The sequence below is a fragment of the Salmo salar genome, chromosome 18, assembly GCF_965601325.2.
Source record: "Salmo salar chromosome 18, fSalSal1, whole genome shotgun sequence".
NCBI lineage: Eukaryota > Metazoa > Chordata > Actinopteri > Salmoniformes > Salmonidae > Salmo > Salmo salar.
The window spans coordinates 24,237,740-24,252,022 of NC_138308.1; the positions used below are offsets into that span (position 1 = coordinate 24,237,740).

Genomic DNA, 14,283 nt, shown 5'->3' on the forward strand with positions numbered 1-14,283 from the left:
AAATATGAGCCTTAGGTCATTAATATGGTCGAATCCGGAAACTATCATCTCGAAAACAAAACGTTTATTTTTTCAGTGAAATACGGAACCGTTCCGTATTTTATCTAACGGGTGGCATCCCTAAGTCTAAATATTCCTGTTACATTGCACAACCTTCAATGTTATGTCATTACGTAAAATTCTGGCAAATTAGTTCGCAACGAGCCAGGCGGCCCAAACTGTTGCATATACCCTGACTCTGCGTGCAATGAATGTAAGAGAACTGACACAATTTCACCTGGTTAATATTGCCTGCTAACCTGGATTTCTTTTGGCTAAATATGTAGGTTTAAAAATATATACTTCTGTGTATTGATTTTAAGAAAGGCATTGATGTTTATGGTTAGGTACAGTCGTGCAACAATTGTGCTTTTTTCGCAAATGCGCTTTTGTTAAATCATCCCCCATTTGGCGAAGTTGGCTGTCTTTGTTAGGAAGAAATAGTCCTCACACTGCATATACCCTGACTCTGTTGCAAGAGGTGACACATTTTCCCTAGTTAAAAGAAATTCATGTTAGCAGGCAATATTAACTAAATATGCAGGTTTAAAAATATATACTTGTGTATTGATTTTAAGAAAGACATTGATGTTTATGGTTAGATACACGTTGGAGCAACGACAGTCCTTTTTCGCGAATGCGCACCGCATCGATTATATGCAATGCAGGACAGGCTAGATAAACTAGTAATATCATCAACCATGTGTAGTTAACTAGTGATTATGATTGATTGTTTTTTATAAGATAAGTTTAATGGTAGCTAGCAACTTACCTTGGCTTCTTACTGCATTCGCGTAACAGGCAGGCTCCTCGTGGAGTGCAAGGTAAAGCAGGTGGTTAGAGCATTGGACTAGTTAACCGTAAGGTTGCAAGATTGAATCCCCAAGCTGACAAGGTAAAAATCTGTCGTTCTGCCCCTGAACAAGGCAGTTAACCCACCGTTCCTAGGCTGTCATTGAAAATAAGAATGTGTTCTTAACTGACTTGCCTAGTTAAAAAATATTAAATGTAAAATTAAAATAAGAAAAAACTTTTTTTTTTTTTATTCGGCAAATCGGTGGCCAAAAATACCGATTACCGATTGTTATGAAAACTTGAAATCGGACATAATTAATCTACCATTCCGTTTAATCGGTCGACCTCTAGTACAGACAGAGACAGATGCAATACGCATTCATACACAATACACATTCATCTGTTTTGTTGTCATACTTTGTTAGCATTAAATATTTTCCTGTTTTTCTAAGACTCAGTATAGTTTGTACTAGTCTGCTCCTATGCTATTGCATAGGAACTTAAGTAATTGCCTGAAAGAAAATGGAAAAGTGAATACACTGCTCCTGTCTAAAGTGCTGTTTCCTGAAGTGTTTGAACTCCCTCCACATAGTATGTTAATGGACTTTAATTAACTAAGTGACGGACATTCGTTTATTTTAGCATTCTTTGTCTATTTTCCATCTCTGGTTTTGAGGCAAGTTTATTTAAATGTCAAAGCAGGAGGCAATTTAACTGTCCCTACAGCCATTTCAAAACCAAGAATGCAAACCATGTGTCATCCCATAATTGTTTTTACCATAAATTCTAGACATGTTTTGTCTCTGTAAATATGAAGCTCAGTCAATTAAACTTATCTGACATAAATGTAGTTGTTGCTTTGGCTTGCCAATCATGCTTTTCCAAAGCCACTGCCCTGTCTTCACAGTTCACATGCAATCCTCCCTACGCCAACTTTCCATTCCAATGGATGCTTGTCAGAAGTTAAAAGACTAGTAACACAGACAGTGACGTTTTTATTGAAGAATTTCCGTTCAAATGGGTCTGTAATTTTCCTCCGATAGCATGACAACCACATAGACCCAATTAATGTCAGTAAAATAAACATTGTAGAGATCTGAAACACTTTATTGTAAAGAAAATGTATGAGGTTTGTGTGGACTACCTTGAAGTCGATGAAAATGTAAAGTGTAACTTGACCCTTTCCTTCCTCGAACACACCCATGTACCACACACAAATTTATGAAGTTCCTCATATGTCACACACAATGATTCTCTCTCCCCTCCACTACACTCACACACACACACACACACACACACACACACACACACACACACACACACACACACACACACACACACACACACACACACACATCCACATCCACATCGTCTTTTTGAGTGAAGCAGTTTGCAAAGAAAAAAACTAAACACTTGAAGGGTTTGCCTGTGGTAGATCACTCTCTTACTCACTGTCTGTTCGTCTTCCGTTCTGTCAAGGCCAGCTTTCAGACCCCCCCCCCCCCTTTCTCTACCTCTCATGCTGGGTCCAAGCATTGTTTCCCACTCAGATCACTGTATTAAATCATTTGTAATGTATTGTTATATGGATCTTTGGTGTATTTGACTGATGGACAACATGCTTAATGTGTAGGCTATTATATAATTATGTGTGTAAAACAGGAATTGACAGACTGAGAATTTTACTTTTGGGTAACCAAGAGGAGCTATAATAAAATGTGGAACTGCATTAAAAAATATATATTTTACCCTTATTTTACCAGGTAAGTTACTGAGAACACATTCTCATTTACAGCAATGACCAGGGGAATAGTTACATGATAGAGGAGGGGGATAAATGAGCCAATTGGAAACTGAGGATGATTAGGGGGCCATGATTGTATGAGGGTCAGATTAGAAATGTAGCCAGGACACCGGGGTTAACACCCCTACTCTTACGATAAGTGCTATGGGATCTTTACTGACCACTGATTTCCCTATCTGAAAGACGGGTGACATTTTAACTCAAAGACCATGTACCATTGAACAGTTCAACAGGCTATTAGGCCATCCAATTTCGGACCGTGAAGAGTTGGAATGGTAGACTATGGACCACAGAACTTTAGTGGAGGCTTTTGTCAAACGTCTTTCAGTGCTGAGCCAGTCCCTCCCTCTTTATCCCTCGCCTGTGGTTCTGTAAACAACGCCAGCTTGATATACGAGCACTGATTCACTGTGATCTGAGGCCAAGAGGATTCTACTTAGTTAGTTTAGGAGTACAACACAGCCCTGTAGTTTTGTGCTGCTAAGCTAGTGTGAAAGGAAACTATTTAGATACTTTTTGTAGAAACTAGAGGGATAGAGAGAGGAAGAAATTGGAGAAAAGGTAAAATGAGTCATCACATTGCAGTGAAGCAATCAGTGATGACTTTGTGAGGTGTCCATTGCAGCAATCCAATAGCCATCTAAATTGGTTCGTTCCTCTGTTGATACCTTTTTATGTTGTAACAAGTGGAAAGACTACTGAAATATCCTACTCCACTAGAAGTACTGTTACTGTTGGAGCTAGGAACACAAGCATTTCGCTACACCCACAATAACATCTGCTAAAAATGTGTATGTGACCAATAAAATTTGATTTGATTTGTTACTTTAATGAAATTTTACTCAAGCAAACTACTAGTGTAAAAGAAACTACTCAAGTAAAAGTACCAAGTAGCTCATTTAGAAAGTACTCAGAGTAAAAGTAATTTTGTAACTTTTAAAATAAAAACATTGACCTTTATAGCTAATTTTGCTAAGGTTACCTGAACGTTGTTACACATGATATTTTCCATGCAATAAATTGAAAAAGTAAGAGAAAAGTAATGTACCAGTATGAACTAAGTTCCTTTTATTGTTTGAGTTGCAACAAGGCACATCTGTATAGAAAAAAACTGGATTTGTCAATACTATTAATATTTGAAAATAAATAATGTATTGATGAATTATAAGCAATACAAAATAATGTACATAAACAAAAAATCACCCATTTATGCTCTTCACTCACTCACTTCCCCTTTCACTCACTCACCCATACAAAGGTCAAATGGGGAGTGCTGGGACACTGGACATACCTAAAGGATTTGATGTCAAATTAGCTCTGAAGGTAATAACAGAACATCATGGAAATCAAAATGTTTGCGTAAACCCCCCTGAAATAGAGAAGGGTCTATCTATGTTGGGGGCTATAGATGTTGTATTAGATTGATTGATTAACTATATATAGGCTACGTACAGAGTACATTAGGTGATGTAGTGTTCCTTGAGCAAAAACAAAGGCGTTATGTTCGAACGCCTTCACGGTTCTCTGAACTTGCTGTTCAGTTTCATCAGGCGCTGATTTTGTGAATCGAGTTTATCCTGGCTCGCTTTGCAATGAAGAGCAGTCCAACACAGCCATAAAGACACTCACAGGCATCAGAGGCAGGCAGGCCTGTGTTCAGTTTGAGGGACAGCTTCTTTATGTATGGAAAGGAATGAAGCAAGTCCATCTTGTCTGACACACATGCAAGGTACCCATCCAGCTCCTCTGTACCTTGTGACCTTCTCGGCACCTTCTTCATCAGATGAATGCTGCCTCTGAATGCTTCAGATGGACCAAATCTGTATAGTGTCAAATACACATAGAATATTTCAAATAATTCTGCTTTATGTGGCAACTTAGTTAATCATATCACTGACGTTATAATTTCCCAAACAGACTTTCCATACTTGTTATTCCCAGTTACTGTGACTAGAGTGACTTTGTCAGTTGTTCTCAGACCTAAAAAGTCCATGTCCATGTCTATCTGTACCTATTGTGTACACTCACACAGGTATATTATGCACAGTTAGACTTACTGAGTCTCTGGCTTTTAGATGAACGGTATTCTAATTTACACAGACAAAATAGCTACAGTACATAGCAAAAAATCCTAGGATTCTCTAAATACTGTATGTCATGACCAAGCAAGCCAACGTTAAATAGCTAGCTAGCTACCTCACTTATGGATGTTAGACTAATGTTGGTAGCTAGCCCAGATAACTTACATGGCTAGCTAGCTAGCCACCACCACACCTAGTGATATCGACGTGCTAGCCATAACGGCTATCATCATCAGGTGGTGGTTAGCCATGTAGCTACCTTAACTGCAAGGATAGTTTGCAAATGTTAGCATGCTAGACAACTAGGCTAACAGTAACGTATTGCAGCGACCCTGGTTTAGTGCTTTTGTGGCAGAGTAGTTGGCGCGCTGGGTTTGGTGCAAGAAGGTTGAGGGTTCGAGCTGCACTCCATGCCTGTTTCAATACTATACATTGGTGTCGGAAGTGATCGGACCTCGCATCCACGACAGTGCGTGTGCTTGACCGGTGAGCGTGTTCCTGCAAGACTGTGTCCTGTGAGGTCTATTTTTTTTATTTTTTATTTATTTTTTATTTCACCTTTATTTAACCAGGTAGGCTAGTTGAGAACAAGTTCTCATTTGCAACTGCGACCTGGCCAAGATAAAGCGTAGCAATTCGACACATACAACAACACAGAGTTACACATGGAATAAACAAAACATACAGTCAATAATACAGTAGAACAAAAGAAAACAAAAAGTCTATATACAGTGAGTGCAAATGAGGTAAGTTAAGGCAATAAATAGGCCATGGTGGCGAAGTAATTACAATATAGCAATTAAACACTGGAATGGTAGATGTGCAGAAGATGAATGTGCAAGTAGAGATACTGGGGTGCAAAGGAGCAAGATAAATAAATAAATACAGTATGGGGATGAGGTAGGTAGATAGATGGGCTGTTTACAGATGGGCTATGTACAGGTGCAGTGATCTGTGAGCTGCTCTGACAGCTGGTGCTTAAAGCTAGTGAGTGAGATATGAGTCTCCAGTTTCAGAGGTTTTGCAGTTCGTTCCAGTCATTGGCAGCAGAGAACTGGAAGGAAAGGCAGCCAAAGGAGGAATTGGCTTTGGGGGTGACCAGTGAGATATACCTGCTGGAGCGCATGCTACGAGTGGGTGCTGCTATGGTGACCAGTGAGCTGAGATAAGGCGGGGCTTTACCTAGCAGAGACTTGTAGATAACCTGTAGCCAGTGGGTTTGGCGACGAGTATGAAGCGAGGGCCAACCAACGAGAGCGTACAGGTCGCAATGGTGGGTAGTGTATGGGGCTTAGGTGACAAAACGGATGGCACTGTGATAGACTGCATCCAGTTTGTTGAGTAGAGTGTTGGATGCTATTTTATAGGTGACATCACCGAAGTCGAGGATTGGTAGGATGGTCAGTTTTACGAGGGTGTGTTTGGCAGCATGAGTGAAGGATGCTTTGTTGCGATATAGGAAGCCCGATTCTAGATTTAATTTTGCATTGGAGATGCTTAATGTGAGTCTGGAAGGAGAGTTTACAGTCTAACCAGACACCCAGGTATTTGTAGTTGTCCACTTATTCTAAGTCAGAGCCGTCCAGAGTAGTGATGCTGGACGGGCGAGCAGGTGCAGGCAGTGATCGATTGAATAGCATGTATTTAGTTTTACCTGCGTTTAAGAGCAGTTGGAGGCCACGGAAGGAGAGTTGTATGGCATTGAAGCTCGTCTGGAGGTTGTTAACACAGTGTCCAAAGAGGGGCCAGAAGTTTACAGAATGGTGTCGTCTGCGTAGAGGTGGATCAGAGAATCACCAGCAGCAAGAGCAACATCATTGATGTATACAGAGAAGAGAGTCGGCCCGAGAATTGAACCCTGTGGCACACCCATAGAGACTGCCAGAGGTCCGTACAACAGGCCCTCCGATTTGACACACTGAACTCTATCAGAGAAGTAGTTGGTAAACCAGGCGAGGCAATCATTTGAGAAACCAAGGCTGTCGAGTCTGCCAATAAGAATGTGGTGATTGACAGAGTCGAGGTCGATGAATACGGCACAGTAATGTCTCTTATCGATGGCGGTTATGATGTCGTTTAGGACCTTGAGCGTGGCTGAGGTGCACCCATGACCAGCTCTGAAACTAGATTGCATAGCGGAGAAGGTACGGTGGGATTCGAAATGGTTGGTAATCTTTGTTAACTTGGCTTTCGAAGACCTTAGAGAGTCAGGGTAGGATAGATATAGGTCTGTAGTAGTTTGGGTCTAGAGTGTCACCCCCTTTGAAGAGGGGGATGACCGCGGCAGCTTTCCAATCTTTGGGAATCTCAGACGATACGAAAGAGGTTGAACAGGCTAGTAATAGGGGTTGCAACAATTTTGGCAGATAATTTTAGAAAGAGAGGGTCCAGATTGTCTATCCTGGCTGATTTGTATGGGTCCAGATTTTGCAGCTCTTTCAGAACATCAGCTATCTGGATTTGGGTGAAGGAGATGGTGGGGGCTTTGGCGGGTTGCTGTGGAGGGTGCCGGGCAGTTGACCGGGGTAGGGGTAGCCAGGTGGAAAGCGGCCATGCGTAGAGAAATGTTTATTGAAATTCTCAATTATAGTGGATTTATCGGTGGTGACAGTGTTTCCTAGCCTCAGAGCAGTGGGCAGCTGGGAGGAGGTGCTCTTATTCTCCATGGACTTTACAGTGTCCCAGAACTTTTTTGAGTTAGTACTACAGAATGCAAATTTCTGTTTGAAAAAGCTAGCCTTTGCTTTTCTAACTGCCTGTGTATATTTGTTCCTAACTTCCCTGAAAAGTTGCATATCACGGGGGCTATTCGATGCTAATGCAGAACGCCACAGGATGTTTTTGTGCTGGTCAAGGGCAGACAGGTCTGGAGTGAACCAAGGACTATATCTATTCCTGGTTCAACATTTTTTTGAGTGGGGCATGCTTATTTAAGATGGTGAGGAAGGCACTTTTAAAGAATAGCCAGGCATCATCTACTGACGGGATGAGGTCAATGTCATTCCAGGTCGATTAGAAAGGCCTGCTCGCAGAAGTGTTTTAGGGAGCGTTTGACAGTGATGAGGGGTGGTCGCATTCCCATTACGGATGCAGGCAATGAGGCAGTGATCGCTGAGATCTTGATTGTTAACAGCAGAGGTGTATTTGGAGGGCGGGTTAGTTAGGATGACAACTATGAGGGTGCCCGTGTTTACGGATTTGGGGTTGTATCTAGTAGGTTCATTGATAATTTGTGTGAGATTGAGGGCATCAAGCTTAGATTGTAGGATGACCCGGGTGTTAAGCATGTCCCAGTTTAGGTCACCTAGTAGCACGAGCTCAGAAGATAGATGGGAGGCAATCAATTCACATATGGTATCGAGGGCACAGCTGGGGCAGAGGGAGGTCTATAGCAAGCGGCAACAGTGAGAGACTTGTTTCTGGAAAGGTGAATTTTTAGAAGTAGAAGCTCGAATTGTTTGGGTACAGACTTGGATAGTAATACAGAACTCTGCAGGCAATCTTTGCAGTAGATTGCAACACCGGCCCCTTTGACAGTTCTATCTTGGCGGAAAATGTTATAGTTAGCGATGGAGATTTCAGGGTTTTTGGTGGTTTTCCTAAGCCAGGATTCAGACACGGCTAAGACATCCGGGTTGGCAGAGTGTGCTAAAGCAGTGAGTAAAAAATACTTAGGGAGTAGGCTTCTAATGTTAACATGCATGAAACCAAGGCTTTTACGGTTACAGAACTCAACAAATGAGAGCACCTGGGGAGTGGGAGTGGAGCTAGGCACTGCAGGACCTGGATTAACCTCTACATCACCAGAGGAACAGAGGAGAAGTAGGATAAGGGTACGGCTAAAGGCTATACGAACTGGCCGTCTAGCACGTTTGGAACAGAGAGTAAAAGGAGCAGGTTTCTGGGCACGATAGCATAGATTCAAGGCATAGTGTACAGACAAAGGTAAGGTAGGATGTGAGTACATTGGAGAAAACCTAGGCATTGAGTAATGATGAGAGAGATATAGTCTCTAGAGACGTTTAAACCAGGTGATGTCATCGCATATGTAGGAGGTGGAACAACATGGTTGGTTAAGGCATATTGAGCAGGGCTAGAGGCTCTACAGTGAAATAAGACAGTAATCACTAACCAGGACAGTAATGGACGAGGCATATTGATATTAGAGAGAGGCATGCGTAGCCAAGTGAACATACGGGTCCAGTGATTGGTTGGGCTGACTGGGGACACGGCGATTCAGACAGTTAGCAGGCCGATGCTAACAACCTAACAGTTAGTAGGCCGTGGCTAAACAAGCTAGCAATTAGCAGACCGGGTTAGCAAGCAAGCAGTTGGCAGACCGGGGCTAGCAGTTAGCAGACCGGGGCAGGCAAGCTAGCAGTTAACAGACCGGGGCTAGCAAGTTAGCCTTTGGGGGACGTTGCGATGGGGGTAAGTCTGTTTTTGCCTCTTCGTGTGGTGACGTCGATAGACCAGTCGTGGAATTAGTAGGGTTCCAAGTAGCTCTAGATAGCTAGCAGGCCAGTTAGCAGAATGGGCCTTCAGCGGACGTCGCGCCTGAGGGGCCTGTTGGAATCCTCGGGCAGATTATGTCGGTATTCCAGTCGTAGAGGATCGGCGGGGTTCCGTCCCCCGTACCGGCAGTAGAAGGGGTCCGGATATTGTAGCCCAGGAGTGGGCTTTGGTGGTAGCACAGGAGCCCTGGCCGAGCTAGCTTCAGGCTAATTGGTGCTTTCTCCGGGATGGAAACGCTAGCGTGAAGGTAGTTGTGTAGCGACCCTGGTTTATAAGCACACATTTGAGCATGCTTTTGTGGAACCGTCGATGGCGCGCTGGGCTTCGGGATTGAAGGTTGAGGGGTCGAGCCACACTCCCTGCCTGTTTCATTAGAGCAGTGGTTCCAAAACTTTTTATAGTCCCGTACCCCTTCAAACATTCAACTTCCAGCTGCGTACCCCCTCTAGCACCAGGGTCAGCGCACTCTCAAATGTTTATTAAACCCATAAATTAGTGTGAGTTTTTGTCACAACCCGGCTCGTGGGAAGTGATGAAGAGTTCTTATAGGACCAGGGCACAAATAATAATAATCAATGCTCTTTATTTAACCATCTTACATATAAAACCTTATTTATTAATCAAAAATTGTGAGTAACTCACCACAGGTTAATGAGAAGGGTGTGCTTGAAAGGAGGCACATTACTCTGCAATGTTGGGTTGATTTGGAGAGAGTCTCAGTCTTCAATTTTGCACACACTGTCTGTGCCTGTATTTAGTTTTCATGCTAGTGAGGGTCGAGAATCCTCTCTCACATATGTAACAGTTTTGCTTCTGTCCCTCTCCTCGCCCCTACCTGGGCTGAACCAGGGACCCTCTGCACACATTGACAGCAGTCACCCTCGAAGCACCGTTACCCATCGCTCCACAAAATCCGTCACCGATTGAAGCGCTATTAGCGCGCACCCCGCTAACTAGCTAGCCATTTCCCACCAGCTACACAGGTACGTGGTTGCAAAGGGCATCAGTGTCTTAACAGCGCGATTGGCCAAGGCAGGATACTCTAAGCGCAGCCCAATCTAGAAATCTGGCCGTGTCCTCCCTTTCACGATACGTCTCAAACTAAACTAAGTTCTTTCTGACTTTTTGAAAATCTTTCGACCATCATCATTCAGTTTCTATGCACAGCTTGATTTGATTGACCCTGTATTGGCACAATGTGTGAAATTTGGATTTGATTCGGCAATGATTAAACAACAAGTTTTTTTTCTGGCTCCACGGGACTAGCAATCTTTCCATGCCCTCATAATCATCTATTATGGATAGCCTCCAAAATCTTACTCTGTAACGGATGATTTTAAAAAGGTAGCGAAATACAATGCTCCATTCAAAACATACTCAAGTAAAAGTTAAATTACTTACTTAAAGAAAAATACTTAAAGTACTAACACTCTGAAACTCAATGACTGTAACAAGAGTATTTGGATAATCTATGGTTTTAAACAGTAGAAGATAGTGTGCAGTAGCTCTTAATTTTGAACTATGCACATATTAGTTGAGCGACTTAAGGTAAATGTCTTCTCCCCAAACATAATGGAGCTTGTGAGAGTTAGCACATGGATTGTTGGCACACGTTCAATTCATCCGATCAGTCTCATTGGATGAAACCCGTGGATGGATCACTAACTAAGACCCTCTGCTCTCAGTTCTCCTGTTTCAACAGAAGCTATCTCTCAATTCCCGCCCACATCCCTTTACCTTCCTAAACCCTCTCTGTCGCTCTCTAACACACACATACACACACACAATCTGAATCCACAGCTGCACCAATGCGATACAGGAAGAAAGTCCACTTCATCCATGTTGATTGCTATACACACACATGTATAAACTCACGTGCACCGAGCATTATGACATTGCCATAATGACATTCTGTTCAATTTGGGTTACAGTATGTAACTGCACCTCCTGCAAGATTCAATCATCATAATTTGTTATGAAACTGATTATAACGCTAAACGTATGCATTATTTGAAAAGGGTGCGGTAGTAGAAAGACTAAAGAATGGAACATTAAATGTATAGTTAACCTAATTTGTGCAAATATCTGACCCATTTGAGAGGTATTTGCTGGCGCCTTCATAAAAATAAACGCCATCCACCCTTAAAATGGTGTGTGGTCTGTCTGAAATCACTCCCATCTGTATGGCCTTGCCAAGAACAGCAACTATGAAAAGTTTCTGAACAAGACCCTATAGAGAGAAATAAATTGAATGGGCTATAAAGTTTGGACTTTGGAAACGAATATAATTGCATATACCTCTATAAACACACGGTTGTCTGTTTCATCACAATTTCAATCATTTGACATCACTTTCATCGGGTTCTGCACTGCTTTGTATTATCTGGCTTTCCAAACATGCCAGGCCTTTACTGAGGCATACATTTCCTGATTGGACGCAACAACGGGCAGTGATCATCTCATAACTATTGTGTTGCCTTGCATGTTGCTATGCGACATTATACAATTCCTGTATCCATTTTATCATGTTATATCATACGGCATCTGATCATAGCCCATTCCCTGGCTATTCCTGGATTGTGTGTAGTTTTGCCAATGTCAATATTTTGGTAGAAATGCATTACATATGTACTGGTGTAGCTGAAGAACTTAAAAGTGCCACATGGAGTAAAAAGACGAGTTGGGTTTCTTCACCGGGACAATCATTTTGTGGAGTTAAGATTAATACCTTGGTGACAAAAAGCAGAAACCCCATGAGACTGATACAATTGGGGAGGGAAAGGTCCAAATGGGGGAGGGGATCGGAGCCGAAATTCCTGAACAACATGAAGAACAAAATGTTCTAGAGATGTGTTTTAGTTATACAGTTGAGTGGGAGCACGTGTTTATAGAAGAAAAGTCTACGGGGGGTTCATATAAAATGTACGATAAGATGCTAACTTGTGTATCATGATGAAGACAATGTGCTAGAAAGTGGGAGAGAAACAGAGATAAATCTCTGATGCAAATCTTGGATTTGGATATCCCTGGGGCTAGATTTTCCAGTGTAAAATGGTACAACGGAGTCCACGATTATTAGAGGTCAACTGTATACCATGTCGTCCTCATAGTTGGAAGCAAAACATAGTTTCCACAAAGTCCTAGCATGTTAGAATCCGGCAAATTACTATCTGTCCGATTCAGAAAACAAACTGCTCTATTCTGTTCGTTAGGAAGGAAATACATCCAAAATTATGTTTATTTTCCCTTCACCCAAAAGCCTACCTTCCTGGATCTCTATTTTATTGGTATTATCCTGTGAAATGGTTAGAAGTGCCACAGCCAAGAGCTTTCATGAGAACTCCAGCTTGGCAGGGGCTTTTCCTGCTATTGGATGAAGATAATACCCAAGACCAGTAACATGAGCCAAGGTCTTTAGTGAGAAAGGGAAAAATGCAACTCAACAAGACACATTTGTTATACTGTAGGAATGTGATTTATATTGTGGAAGCGTTTTTTTGGCTGCCAATACTGTAGTGGATTTGTTTTATTGGTTTCAATGAAGAAGGCAGAGAGATAACAACCAGATTAAATTGAGACTTTTCATAAAAAGAGGAACTTGTTTTTTTCCAAAACATGAGTTTGAAGCGTTTTTTATTGTGAATAGGCTCCACAATCAGTGATGCTGCATAGAAGAACTATGTGGATGCATCAGTCCATCTGTGATTTGTAAACACCGGCGATTAATAACTAATTCCAACTCCTACCAGATATAGAGTTTATTTTGTATAGGCTACATTTTCACAGGTACAATAAATCTTACCTTTGCAATTGAATTGACTAGATCAGTTAAATTTGAAATTGTTGAAATTCAATATTGTTATGTATGTTTACATGGAGCCCTGCAATAACTAGGATCAATATTTTTGTCAATCTTATTGCAAGCTCAAAGTAAGATTGTGAAGCGTGCAATTACCCCATTATTATGTAGCCATGTATTCTTTTACGCTCCACCTCACTTTCCATATTTGTGTGTGATTTATAGTATGTTTGAGAAACTCAGTGAGGCTTGAAGGGCCGTCCACTCAACCATCAGTGGTCTTTAACAGTGTGGAATACCGGAGTGAAAATGCACACGTTCAACTAGCACTGCCCTGCTGGTGTTTGAGACTGGTGCTGGAATATCTGTCAGTCAGTTTGGAGGGTGTTTAGAGGATGCCATGCAGGCCCACTTCCTAAACATATGGAGGAATTTGGACATTTCCCCTATGAATACTGTGCTGCATGAAGATAGGAAATTGTAAAATGAAGGCTGTTCTTTAGTATTTTTCTTAGAAATGCAGTTCAATACATAAATAGGGACCATAGATCCAGAAATGGGACAGTTACTCTAATGAGTAAGTACTGTACAATCGTGACCATAGACAGGGACATTTACAGTAAGCATGTAAAGCATGTAAAGCATGTAAGCATGTAAAGCATGCTCTCTGCATGGGTTTCCATGTGAGGTCCTTGCATAACCACTGAAGCCCAGGAGAAACATGGATCAGCTTCATACTGCATGAGGGAACAGTCATAAGGCGCTCACGTGTCCAAGCCAGTCTTGAGTTCATTCCTTCTCCATCCAAAAACATGAGCCCCCGGTACGCGTTAAAGCAAACAATCACGACAGGACCTTTTGTAAAAACAAGGAAATTGAGGACAAGGACAGATCTCTGTGTTTTGAAGATGAATGGTTTTCAGAAATATTCATTTCTAATGTGAACCACCAGTCAGCAGGTCTCCTTAAGGCGATGCAGATGGTTCATGTTTCTCAGGGCTTAACTGTGTGATCCCCAGTCGATGTTCAGGAAGTTAGGCGAAGGTGAGCGGCCTCATGAGCGTGTGGATGAGGAGTGTAGTACCTCAGAATAGCATACTCTGTCCTCTCGGACTTTGCTCTTTCTTTTTTGGGGGTTCTTTTTTGTTTCACATTCGTGCAAATGTTCCTGGTTACGATGGGTAGGCTAGTCAACAGGCTCTCACAGAATGCAGCTGACACGTTTCACGTTTTCCTAAACCAACAGCACA

At 42.1% G+C, this 14,283-nt stretch overlaps 1 protein-coding gene across 7 annotated transcripts in view; it reads left to right on the forward strand.

Moving 5' to 3' along the window:
* Nucleotides 1-14,283, forward strand: part of LOC106577067 (protein bicaudal C homolog 1) — an 82,326-nt gene that overhangs the window by 27,219 nt on the left and 40,824 nt on the right. The window lies entirely within an intron of this gene.